Source organism: Canis lupus, chromosome 22, assembly GCF_048164855.1.
Source record: "Canis lupus baileyi chromosome 22, mCanLup2.hap1, whole genome shotgun sequence".
In the NCBI taxonomy this organism is placed as follows: Eukaryota; Metazoa; Chordata; class Mammalia; order Carnivora; family Canidae; genus Canis; species Canis lupus.
In genome coordinates, this window is record NC_132859.1 from 43,596,850 (window position 1) to 43,610,199 (window position 13,350).

Consider the following 13,350-nt stretch of genomic DNA (forward strand, 5'->3'; position numbering starts at 1 on the left):
TTCTGCCTCTCTCTCTGTGTCTCTCATGAATAAATAAATAAAGCCTTTTAAAAAAGAGAGAAGTAGGGGAATTTGGAAGAAATAAAGTAGGAGAGTGATGAAAATTGTCAGTATCACCACTGTTTAATTTTAATTCTAAAATGCAATCAGACTTACAGCCCATTGGTCTCCCACTCTTAGCTTCTTTGTATGTAGAATGAGGATTGTAGTTTCCTTCTGGAAGCTTCTGAGGAAGAAAGGAGGTATCAACATGAAAGTAGAGTACATCACAGGTGGTCCTCTAATCATCACTCTTGAGTTTACCCCTCTCCTCATGTTTTTTTTTTTAATACTTTATTTAAATTCAATTTGCCCACGTATATTATAACAACCAGTGCTCATCTCCTCCTTAATATCTGTCACCCAATTACTCCATCCCCCATCCACTTTTCCTTCTGCAACCCTTTGTTTCCTAGAATTGGAGTCTCTCATGGTTTGTTCTCCTCGTGTTTTCACCCCAAATCTGGAGTGGGGGCAAATAGGGCTGTACCACTATTCCGTGGGACATTGTAACTTGGGAGGAAATTTGCACAAGTATGTATTAAGAGAATATGCTGAGAACAGGAGGTAACAGGAAAACCACCAAGGCAACCAGGAAAGTCTTTGTTTGCTGCTCCCACTCTGCAACACAGTATCTGTGCAAAGGAGCACAAGAGCTCAGGTAAAAATAACTTGGGAGTGTCTGTATATAATATAAATATAAAGTGTCTGGGAGAGCCTTGGGGCCACCTTTTGTAAACCTGACTTAAAGTAATAATCCAAAATGCAGGAGGGAAAGAAAGCTACAATATGATGTAATTTATAGTAGAAACAACTTGGAAAGCACTTAAAAGCTTAAAAAGAAAGAAAGTAGACTGCTTAATTCTACTAAGGTAGCTGCACAAACATTTAGTCATTGGAAGAGTACAATGCTAGGTGAAAAAATATCCTCATTTTATCTGTATATTGTCTAGAATGGTTGCTCCACATCACTTGATCCTTTGTGCTTTCTTTCACACAGTGATGACAACAGACATTTCAAGGACAAAATTGTGAAGTGATGAAGATGGTTTATTTCTGCTGGCTGAGACCCAAGTAGGCCCACTTGCATGGAGGATCATATCTTGCCTCAATAGAAGAGGTAAAGATCTAAGTGGGTCTGACAAAAACAGACCCAGTTGGTCAAATTACTGCAGGGGTCCACAGCCCCAAGCACCTGTAGAGTGAAGACCATCCCAAGAAGATAGCAGGGAGGCAGGGCACGACTTCAAGGAGCCCCGTGGGCAAGTGGGCAGGAGTTATCCTGGCAGGGGCTGATAGGACTTTATTCTTTTAGGATTTAACCCCCCCCCCCCCAAATAAACACAAGTTTCAGTGCTGCTATGACCATGTTATCACCCCAACTGAATTCCTTTAAACAAACAAACAAACAAAAGCAAAAACACCAGAGCTGGTCTTCCCACTACTGTTCCTCCTCCTGGAGGTATGTGGAAGTTCCTCTCGGAAACCTGGGGGAAGAGAGTAGGAGTTCCCAGGACGGGTGATATCCATGTCCCTGTTACACTTCAGTTTAGATACAATATAAAGTGACTACGTAAAAAAATAAAAAAAAAAAATATGTAAAAAAATAAAAGTAAAGTGGCTACGTATTCCTCTACATTTTGCATCGTGACCCGCGAATCCAATCTTTTTGCCTCACAAATCTCATCTCTTAGAAATATCTGCCGGTGCCTGGGTTCATACCTGGGTAACTCCCCTTGCCAACATCATTCATGCTCTGACGCAGCTTGGGGAAAACCCTCGGATACTTTGTGCGGGTTTTGTACCTGATAAGCAAAGATCAATGGTTCACAGATGGTGAATCTCAGGACCCACAGGTACTGCTGACTCACATCACAATGGCAAAAACTACGATACCTGTTTCACCCGCAGTGTGGGGGAAAGAGCCATATGCACTTTTCCAGCCAGGCCAAGCAGTCCTGAGGAACTAAAGTGGAATTTCCCCAAACCCGGGCTCCAGGTTGGGCCAGAATGAGAGCACAGCACCTGGCACAGGAGTGCTTTGTGCAAGGTAACTGGGTGGAGGCCGAGGGGAGTCCAGGGGAGTGGTCTACTTTATGTTCACCCTCTATCCTGAACTCCACAAAGCTGGACCGCTTGGTAGAGGACGAGTTTTACCAAGCAACTTGACTTGGGCAGAGGCAAGCTCAGTCAGCAGAGGTGCTTCTGGGCTGCATTATACCCAAGGAGTCCTTATTGTGAGTTCCTTGAGATCCTTTTATCCACTGCTCCTCCATACTTAGCAAATTGCCTTGTCCATGGCAACTTCTCCGTAAATCATTGAATGGAGTGCAAAGCAAGATGAATATGTGGGTCAGCTGAAGAATTGGGGAAATTGTTGAAGGGTCCCTGTATGGCCAGACTCCTTGCTGTGGTCCCTAGGCATCTGTAGGACTGGGCACCTGTCTGCCCTCACCCCGTATAGCAGTTTTCTGAGGCTGCTGTAGAATAAATTACCACTAACATGGCAGAAATATATTCTCTCACAGTTGGGAGTCCAGACCACTGACATCCAGCAGAACCGAGCTCTCCAGGCTCTAAAGGAGAGGGTCCTTGCTTGCCCTTGTGCAGCTATTGGTTGGCCACGCAGCAATCCTAAATTTGTGGTTACATCACTCTAATCTCTACCTCTGCTTTCACATCACCTCCCCCGTGTGCTACCTGGATCTCCCTCTGCTTCTATGTTATACAGACTCTGGTGATTGCATTGTGGGTCACCTGGGTAATTTGCAATACTCTTCCTATCTCAAGATCCTTGACTTTTTTTTTTTTTTTTTTTAAGATCCTTGACTTAATCACATATGCAAAGTTCCTTTTTCCAAAGAAGGTTGCATTTGCAAATCCCAGGGATTAGGACTTGATATTTTTGGGTGGCCTTTATTCAAGCTCCTCTACCCTAGCTCTAAAGACAGGCGACTGTGATATGGCTAAAGAGAAGCCTTGGTTTCTCACCTTTGGCCATATGGGGGGCCCAGCATTCTAGAAAGCAACAGAAACCATACACAGCCAAAGTCACACACAGCCTTCAGAATCGATGGCCTCTTGGGTCCACTTCCTGCTGTTCAAACACATTCAATGATTTCTGGAAGGAAGACCCTCTGAGCAAACATATTTCAAAATGTATTTTTGATAGATTTTGCCACTTCTATCATTGGCACATGTCCCAAAGCTTTGAGGAGGATCTTAATTGAAATCCATTGCCTTCTTCTTCATCTAGGCTCCAAAACTTAGAAAACCCTATTAGCAGTTGAATAATCACCACATACAATAGTTCATTTTGTGTTAACTAAGCGAGGTGACAGCTCCTAGGTAGTTGGTCAAACATTTTAGATGCTTCTGTGAGGGTATTTTTTAGATGGAATTAACATTTAAATCAGTAGGTTTTTTAGTAGATTACTGTCCATAATGTGAGTGGGCCTCATCCAATCAGTTGAAGGTTTTTCACAGAAAAGGACTGACCTCCTCAGAAGGAGAGGGAATTCTGCCAGCAAACCCTCAAAGAACTTGAATTGCAGCTTCCCTAGGTCTCCAGCCTGATGGCTGAGCCTACATGTTCCGGAGTTGCCAAGCCTCCACAATCATGATAGCTGATTTCGTAATATAAATCTCTCTGTACACATACATCTAATTAGTTCGGTTTCTCTGGAACCTTAATATACGACACAAACCACAAAACAAACAACACCATAGTTAATGCTTAAACCAGCAAGATAAGGAAGGGATAGTGCTGAGTCTCCAAGTACCGGGTTACATATCTTAACAGAAACATGTAACTCCTGGGACGCCTGGGTGGCTCAGCAATTGAGCACCTGCCTTCAGCTCAGGGTGTGATCCCGGGGTCCTGGAATTGAGGCCCACCTCAGGCTCCCTGCAGACAGCCTGCTTCTCCCTCTGCCTATGTCTCTGCCTCTCTTTCTGTGTGTCTCATGAATAAATAAATAAAATATTTAAAACAACAACAACCATGTAACTCCTGAGATATACCATTATATCAAATAACCACCAATCCTTCCAAAGAAATCACTCCAGCTTAGTCCCATAACTATTTCAACACAACTTCTTTGACTACTAATGAACATCACAGAGTTCATAGAGTTCTCTTTTGGTAACATACCCATGTTTCTGGTTTGGGTGTATAGGCATTTCATAGTTTTAAGCTATAAGACTTTCCATTTCCACATGCCTCAATATTTTGTGGTTTGAGGTGGAGGTCGCACCAACAACGTCTATGATACGAGCATACATGGTTTATATAGTGAGTTTTTGGCTGACTTTTTACAACTTAGGGGGCCCAGATTATCTAACCACATCATATGGTTTAGTAGGATATGCTGTGATAGAGTATTGCTGGGACTTTGGAGGTGGGCTTTGTTGGGAATGAAAATTTTTTCTCTACCTTTCAAGATTCTTCTAGCTGGTCTAAAAATTAAATTGACACGAGAGAGATTAACAGGAGAAAAAAACTCAAGGTTTAATTATGTGCACACACAGGCCCAGTAATGAAATTGGGATCCCCCCGCCCCCACCAAATGACCATGTCATGCATGTTTTTCTACATTTAAGACAAAGACATAGGTCTGTGAGGAATTGACAAGACAAAGAAAATTTATGTTTGAGAGCTTCAATTAGCAAAGAACTCTAAACAGGATTTGGCCTGGGGTAGTAAATTATTAAAAGTAACAAGATTTGTTTATATAGCCTTCTTAGCTATGAATGCTCTATCTCTGGTGATAAGGATGTCTCTACCTCCTGGTACAGGGAAAGTATCTTTCATATGGGAGATTTATTTCTGCTTTCTGAAGACAAAGGGAGGTCACATTTTTCTTCTTGCACTTGCATATTTATAAGTAACATGCATTCAAAATAATCCGTATGCCTTTTGGAGTGGCCTGCCCTTTACCCCTACAGTAGGTATCCCCAAGCATTTCCCATTAATGAATGAATATGTTAAATATTTAAATTATACTGGCATAATGGGGTGCCCTAAGACTGTCTCCTTAGATTTTTGAAATGATGAGAAAAATTTAAAGAACTGGCATTTAAAAATTTCAAGCTGTTTTAGTTCAGAAGTACTGACTCCATTCATGCATTCATTTTTTTCTTTAATCCTATAAATATTTATCAAATGCTTACCATGTGAGAATCTCTGTGCCGGTCCTGAGGGAACACTGGGAGAGGACATAGGGCAGGGCTTCTGTCCTGTGATTAGATGTGGTGGGTGACAGGTAAAAAGCTAATTATGCGAATGTTTGATGCTAATTGTGATAATGTGAATGGGCACTACCCATCCTGAGGATGTTTAGAACAGGTGAGTCCAGTCTTCTGTGTTTCTGTGTCTGCAAGGAGTGACCAAGGACGGTGTCCTTGACAGTTTGTGTTGGAGCAAAGCCAACTGCTGAGCAGCTGTTTACAAGGTGAATGGTGGAAGACAAGAGTAGTATTTTTAAAGTCCCTAAAGCTAAAAGAAACATGAAAACTTCAGGTGAAAATGGCAGACAGAACATAAAGGCCTTGCTTTGCTTGCCCTGAAAACACTCAGAAACTTCAGCAGTTTTTTTTTTTTTAATTTCCATTAAGACATAACATCACAATAATGGAAAGAGTAAGAAGTCAACAACAAAGGTTTAGAGCCAGGAAAGTAGATGGATAAGTGATAACTGGCTGGCAGACCCCAGGACACAAATGCTAAACCAAGAATCAGCCCAGTTCACTCTGCAGACTTTTTCTATTTATTTATTTGAGATTGTATTTATTTATTTGAGAGAGAGAAGGATAGAGTACAAGCAGAAGTGGGAGGCAGAGGGAGAAGCAGACTCCCCACTGAGCAGAGAGCCTGACGTGGGGCTCGATCCCAGGACCCTGGTATCATGACCTGAGCCAAACCCAGATGCTTAACCAACTGAGCCACCTAGGTGCCCCTACTCTGTAAACTTTTCAAAAGGCTCTGGAATGTACTGGGCCAGGTGTCTCTAGAATGATGTCTTTAAATGGATGAGGGAATAGTTTAAATGATGGGGGGAATTGGTACAAAGTGATTTGATAAGCAGTCTCATCCCCCGCTCCTCTTCTCTATTCCATGAAGCAGGTGGGTGCCCTTCTTTCACCCCTGCAAAAGACTGGCATTCTCTGGAGAGATCAAGTGACCATATGCACACCTAGCTAACTAAGGCCCTCTGGCCTGCATCCCTTACAGGTGGAGGTGGAAAGAATCTCCTCTGTAGGCTCTGAAGCCTCAGTGAGGAAACACTCAAGACCATGGGCATTGTGGCTCCCCCACCCAACAGTCCAAACGGCAATACTTGGTGAAGTTCATAGCTGACAAAATGTTCTATGTACTCAAACCTACCGCAGACAGACTACTAAGAACCACTACACATGAGAGGCAAGGCTAGAGTATGAAAGCTAGAGACCAAACACACAGGAAACAAAGATTTTGAGGAAACAGAGGCTATGCAGAGATAAGACAACTTCAAAGATATAAATGCCTCAAAGAAAATAAGAAGACATGACATTCATGAAATAAGAATTGAATGCTTCCAAAGGGAATATTTATAGTACAAAAGAAAAAGTGGTTCTGGACATTTGGAGCATGCTATCATATTTTAAAGATCAACAGAAGGTTTAGAAAGTGAAGTTAAGGGGATCCCTGGATGCCTCAGGGGTTTAGCACCATGCCTTTGGCCCAGGGCATGATCCTGGAGTCCCGGGATCGAGTCCCATATCGGGCTCCCTGCATGGAGCCTGCTTCTCCCTCTGCCTGTGTCTCTGCCTCTCTTTCTCTCTCTGTGTTTCTCATGAATAAATAAATAAAATCTTTTAAAAAAATGTATCTCTTTAAAAAAGAAAAAAGAAAGAAAGAAGGTGAAGTTAAGGATGTGTCCTGTGAAGGACAGCAGAAAGACAACATATGGAAAAATGGAGAGAAAATAATTCGAGGACCACGGCTATTTCTATAATCCAAGTTATAGAAATCCCACAAACAGCACAGAGAAAACAAAGAAGGAATTAGCAAAGGCATAATTCAAGAAGGTCTCCCGGAAGTAAGTGTCACCAGCTTCGAGATGGAAAGGGACCATTATGTGCCCAGAGCAATGGGTGGAAATAGACTAAGGTGGTGGTGGATCTCACAGTTTCAGGCTAATACATTTAACTGGCTTCTGCTGAGTTTCTGTTTCTTATACCTGAAAGAATTGTGATCCATACTCTGACCTAGAGGTGCTCTGATCAAGATTGGCCAGCTGATAGTAACCATGATGGGCATCTGTTTTTGCTGACTTTGCCGTTTCTGTTCCCATCCACCCAGTGTCCATTTTCCTTCTTTTAGTATGAAAACCCTCCTTTTCCTTCAGGGAAGAGACTGTTAATTGTGGTGCCTTGGCTCTAATCTTCACCCAAGGCTGAGCCCAGGAAAAACAATCAGACTTTGTCACCCGAGATTTTGCATCTTGAGAATGACCATCGCTAGAAGGGGGGTTCTACAATTCTCATGGTGGTGTCCAAAATAGAGATTGCCTGTGGGTTTCTGAGAAATGCCCACTAGTGCCCTAATTCATCCCTGAGTCCTGATTTCACAGGATGTTTAACATATTGTGCCTTGGGGCACTAAATAGCAATTGCAACCTGTGGAGCCCACTTTAAGGCAAACAGGCTCAAGCAATGGGATGTAGAAAAGACCCATCAGGCAGCCCACCTCAAAATACCCATAGTCCCTAACTGATCAATGGGCAACTTACAGCTAGGCACAGTTACCAAAAAAGGGAAAACTTCATATGTTGCCATACCTTCTCATCTTTCCCCTTTCAAAAATAGCCCCCACCTTGTTGCAGATGGCCTCTCCTCTGCTGTCCTGTCCTCCACTCCCTTGCAGTATATTCAATAGACTTCTATCCCCTTTGTTCTGCCTCAGGGGAATTCTTTTACCACCCCTGCCACTGGGAGGGGAATTCTTTTACCACCCCACACCCAATTGGGAGGCCCCCATCCAATTGAGAGACACCCCAGTTAGGCACCACATAACCCTCAGCTATTCTGATAACAGGCCTGCCATCAGTATTTCCAAATGCTGAAACGAACAAGGGGTGGTAGAAAGGGAGGTGGGCGGGGGGTGGGGGTGACTGGGTGACGGGCACTGATGGGGGGCACTTTATGGGATGAGCACTGGGTGTTATTCTATATGTTGGCAAATTGAACACCAAAAAAAATAATAAATAAATTAAAAAAAAAAAACATTTCCAAATGCCCCTTCAAGGAGTAACACCATCTGGTTGCAAACCATGGTAAAGGTAATAGAGAACTTCACTCAAAAACAAGTTCTGTGGGTTTCTGAATAATAATAATTGCACCTGTCATTTCTCTGAGTCTCTTTGTGAGGTATAGAGCACTGTGTTTTTTATTTTTATTTTTTCCTACCAAATTTTTATTTTTTTAAAATTTAAATAAAATATATAATGTATTATTGGCTTCAGGGATAGAATTTAGTGATTCATTACTTACATATAACACCCAGTGCTCATCAAAAGTGCCCTCCTTAATGCCCATCACCCACTTAGCCCATCCTCCACCCACCTCCCTATAACAACCCTCAGTTTGTTCTCTATTGTCTCTTATGGTTTGCCTCCCCCTCTCTTCTTCTCTTTTTACCCCCCTTCCCATATGCTGATCTGTTTTGTTTCCTAAACCCCATAGATGCGTGAAATCATATGGTATTTCTTTCTCTGGCTGACTTATTTCACTTAGCGTGGTACACTCTAGCTCCATTCACATTGTTATAAAAGACAAGATTTCATTTTTTTGATGGCTGAATAATATTCCAGTGTGTGTGTGTGTGTGTGTGTGTGTGTGTGTGTACATCATATCTTTTTTATCCATTCATCAATTAATGGACATTTGGGCTCTCATCATAGTTTGGCTGTTGTTGATAATACTGCTATAAACATCGGGATGCATGTACCCTTTGGAGTCTGTATTTTTGTATCCTTTGGGTAAATACTAGTATCACTGTGCTTTTTACTTTTTATTTTTCAAAAGACTTTATTTATTTATTGAGAGACAGAAAGAATGAGCAGAGGGAGAGAGAGAGAAAAGCAGACTCCCCACTGAGTAGAGAGCCCAACATGGGGCCTGATCCCAGGACCCTGGGATCATGACCTAAGCCAAAGGCAGATGCTCAACCAACTAAGCACCCAGGCACCCCATGTACTGTGCTTTTTAAAAAGCAGGGTCCTGACAACAGAAATGATGATACCTGTAGATTCTGGGGACTTGAAGGACCTCAATGGATGCCCACACTCCGTGCATCTTAGTGAAAACCTCCCCTCAGGCCCCACTTCTCCAGAGTCTGAATTCATCCTAACCATGGGGGTAAAATAAGAACTCAGAATATAGAAAATATTGTGGCATCCTGAAGGACATACAGGAATTTGTTTTTAATTGTAAAAAGTCTGGGGAATGTGTGAGGATGGCTGCTAACTCAAGGAGGGTGGAATGAAATGGGATTTCGATGGATTCACTGATATATCTACTTTTATCAGAGATCAGCTTTGTGGCCAAACAAATCCTTACACTTTGCTGATTTGCCTAATCCAAAGCTGGACTCATTGGAGCCTCCTAAATGAAATGCTGGATTAGATCTATCAGGGATATCCCATATAAATCCGACTCCATGTGTCCCTCCAAGGGTCCAGAAGGTCTTCCTTCACTTCAGAATGAAAAATAAATTGATGAAGGAAGCTCCAAAATCTTTAAAAAGTGCTGTGTGAGGGGTCGTCTGTAGTTGAAATGGGCTTAGTGCACTGTGCTCAGTGGGGACAGAAAGAGAGGCTGGGGTGTCTGACAGGGCAGCTCATGACCATAATCCTTATGACAGACTGTGGAGCAGGCATGTCAATTAGAAATGGGGAGATAACACCTTGGGCCAATATCTCTGGCCCAGTGATTTTTTCATAGATTCATAAGAACAAGCTGATAGGCAGCCACATCACAGACACCTGACTTGAGCCACTGTACAGAGAGGCTGCATGAACATGCAGTTCCTGGATATACACCAGTGTAGAGTCAGAGTTCCTTTAAAAACAGGACATGGGGTCTGGGTGGCTCAGTCAGTTAAGTGGCTACCTTCGGGTAAGGTCATGATCCCAAGGGATTGAGTCCTGCATGGGGCTCCTGCCCTGCAGAAATCCGCTTCTTCCTCTGCCCCTCCCCCTCCTTATTCTCTTTCTCACGTTCTCTCTCAAATAAAAATAAATAAATAAAATCTTAACACAAAACAAAACAAAACAAACAAACAAACAAAAAAACCAAGACAGATGGGAGGAAAGTCCCTATGAGAATACCACAGTGTGAGTTATCTTCCCAAACTTCTGAGAAACTTGGGTGGCTAGTTGTCTTTGCACCTTCTTTGCTGTCAGAAGTAGCTGCACCTGGTCTGTCTGAGTAGCCCTCTATTGCTTAAGATCTGATAAGTACCTCTGAGGCAGCTATGTTGCAACAGGAAGTCAATTCTCCACCTGGCAAGCAATAAACAACACACTCTACTTTTCTCCCAAAATAATGAGAAAGAAAAGACTATGTTTAAATCAACTCTAAGTATAAATGTATAAATTATTGCTATCACGGATCCTTGTTATAGAGCATTAGGCAGAAAATGACCTCAGGCCATCTAAGTAAACTCTATCTTTATAAATGGAAATATTTAAGCCCAGAGAGGTGAAGTACTCATGTGAAAACACACAGTGGGTCAATAGTAAAGCCAGAGCCCGTACTCAGGTCTTCTGAAGCATAGTCTAAGGTTCTTTTTGCATTGTACTGTATTTTTTAAATTCTCATATGATAACATTATAAAGAGTTGTGGATAAAACTAGATAAAATCTTTTAGGGTTTTCTGTATTTTTTAACTGTAAGCCCACCAATATTTTTCAGGGTACAAAACATTTGCTTAACAAAAAAGTGGTAGACAGAAGTATGAGTTTAATAAAAGCATGTGTTATTAATAATAAAGCCAGTTTATCAGAAAAAATGTTGCCCATCTATATAATTAAATCATATGTAGTTTAATCATATACAATTTAGTATATATTTATGGTTTATATATAATTTAACATATATTTATAGTTTATATATAATTATATATCAATTATAGTAGTTATGTTTACATATGCATATACTGTATGTTTTTATATACATATAATTTAATTCTTCACATAGGTTACAAAAATAAGCTGCAAATAAAATATATTTTTCTTACTATAAATATTTATTTCCTGTATAAGAGTAGTCAGGAACACTGCCCACATATGATCAAAGGTAAAACCACAATATTGCTTTGAAGAGTTGAACATGGAGAAATGTGCAGTTTAATAGTACAACATTTGTATTTTTAGTTGCATGCTCAGGAAATGTGTGCTATATTGCATGCAAGAAGAACTGATTAAATCTCTCAGCCTTTTAATGGTCCTTTATTCATAGAATTTATCTTTTACCAACATTCTTTTTTTTTCTCTCAGATCTACACTTACTGAGGACCTAGCATATGCCCAGCATTGCTCTGGTCATTCGATTAGTAAAACGGTGAAATTATAGGAGTTTCCCTTTAAAGAGGTTAGCAATAACTCTCTGATGAGTGATGAATAATGAAAGGGGAAAATCATTATGAAAACTATGTGGAAACCCAGAAAAGTCTTTATTTTATACCACTTGATCATAAGGATCATTTTGAAGTAAAGGCAATTGAGAATCAGCCCATACAGGAAGAATTCTCTGCCTTTCCCCTTCTGCCTAAAAGCAGGAAGATAAAGTTCCCCTTGATGAAAGGTGCCCACCCTGTCCTAGAGAGTGACTTTTATCAAAGATGGAGAGCTGAACACCAAGATGAGTTGGCATAAACAGATCTTACTAAAATAGTCCTTGTCTTCCATTAGTCCTCTCATACTTTCTTTGTCACTTCCCTACGATTTATCATCCCTTCAGGTCTTTCTCACCTGGGCCACCAGAATCAATGTTATCACTATGGATCTTATTTATGTTCACCTGCATGTTCTTTGGGCTGTCTTTCCCACCAGACTCTACTTACATCTTGCTCTTTTCGAGTCTCCACCCAGTACATGCAAGGCAGTGCCTGGCATGAGGTAGGTCTCAGAAAGCACAGGATGAATTAAGATCCAACAGTTAACAATAAAGAAGACAGAAATACCAAATTCTCTTCTGGCCAGTCTTTATCAGGGTGAAGCCCCAGGGAATTTGTGGTGCCTGGAAGCTTTGGAGTCACCCAGACCTGGGTGAAGTCTCAGCCCAGCTGTTTACTTTCTGAGTGACCCTGGGTGTTTTATTTCACCTCCACACCTCATCATTCTCATCTGTACAAGAGGAGTGGTGATCCTTGCCTCAAGAGGCTGTTAAAAAGAGAAGCACTTTCTTCTCTAGAGATCTAGTGCTAAATGTGTCTTCATAACTACATGTTCTGTTGCTAACCATCAAGGCAGCCCTTATCATTTTACCTTTGTGGTTTCCTCTTTGCTAGACATGGAAGTCTTTTTTTTTTTTTTTTTTTAAGTTGTTACTTTGAGATCAGAAAAGAAAAATTGTGAGAAGTTACAAAGAACTCTGGTATATTTTTCTCCCAGATTCACCAAGTGTTAACATTTTCACACACCCGCTTTAGCATTTTCTCTCTATATACGTGATAATACATATTTTTTTCTGAATCATTGGAGAAAAGTTATAGGTATCATGTTCTTTCATCCCTAAACCCTTCAGTGTGAATTACCTAAAAAGAAGGACATTCTCTTAAATCACCATGTTACCATTATCAAGATAAAAAAAATTAGCATTTCATGGTAATGCTCTCTAAGAAGTCTATTTTATGATTTCACCAATTGTCTCAGTAATGTCCTTTATAGTATCTTTTTCCTGGTTCAGGATTTAATCCAGGACCATGGCTTGCATTTAACTGTCTAGTCTTTCAACTTGCATTTGACTTGAAACTATGCCTCTGCTTCTCTTTGTTTTTCAAGACACTGCCTTTTTTTTTTTTTTTTTAAGATTTTATTTATTTATTCATGAGAGATGCAGAGAGAGGCAGAGTCGAGAAGCAGGCTCCCTGCAGGGAGCCAGATACAGAATTCGATCCCGGGACTCCAAGATCACACCCTGAGCCAAAGACAGATGCCTAACCTCTGAGCCACCCAGGTGTCTCTAAGACACTGACATTTTTAGAAGAACACAGGCGAGTTATTTTTCAGAAGGTCCTTCAATTTGGATTTGTCTAAAGTTTCCTTA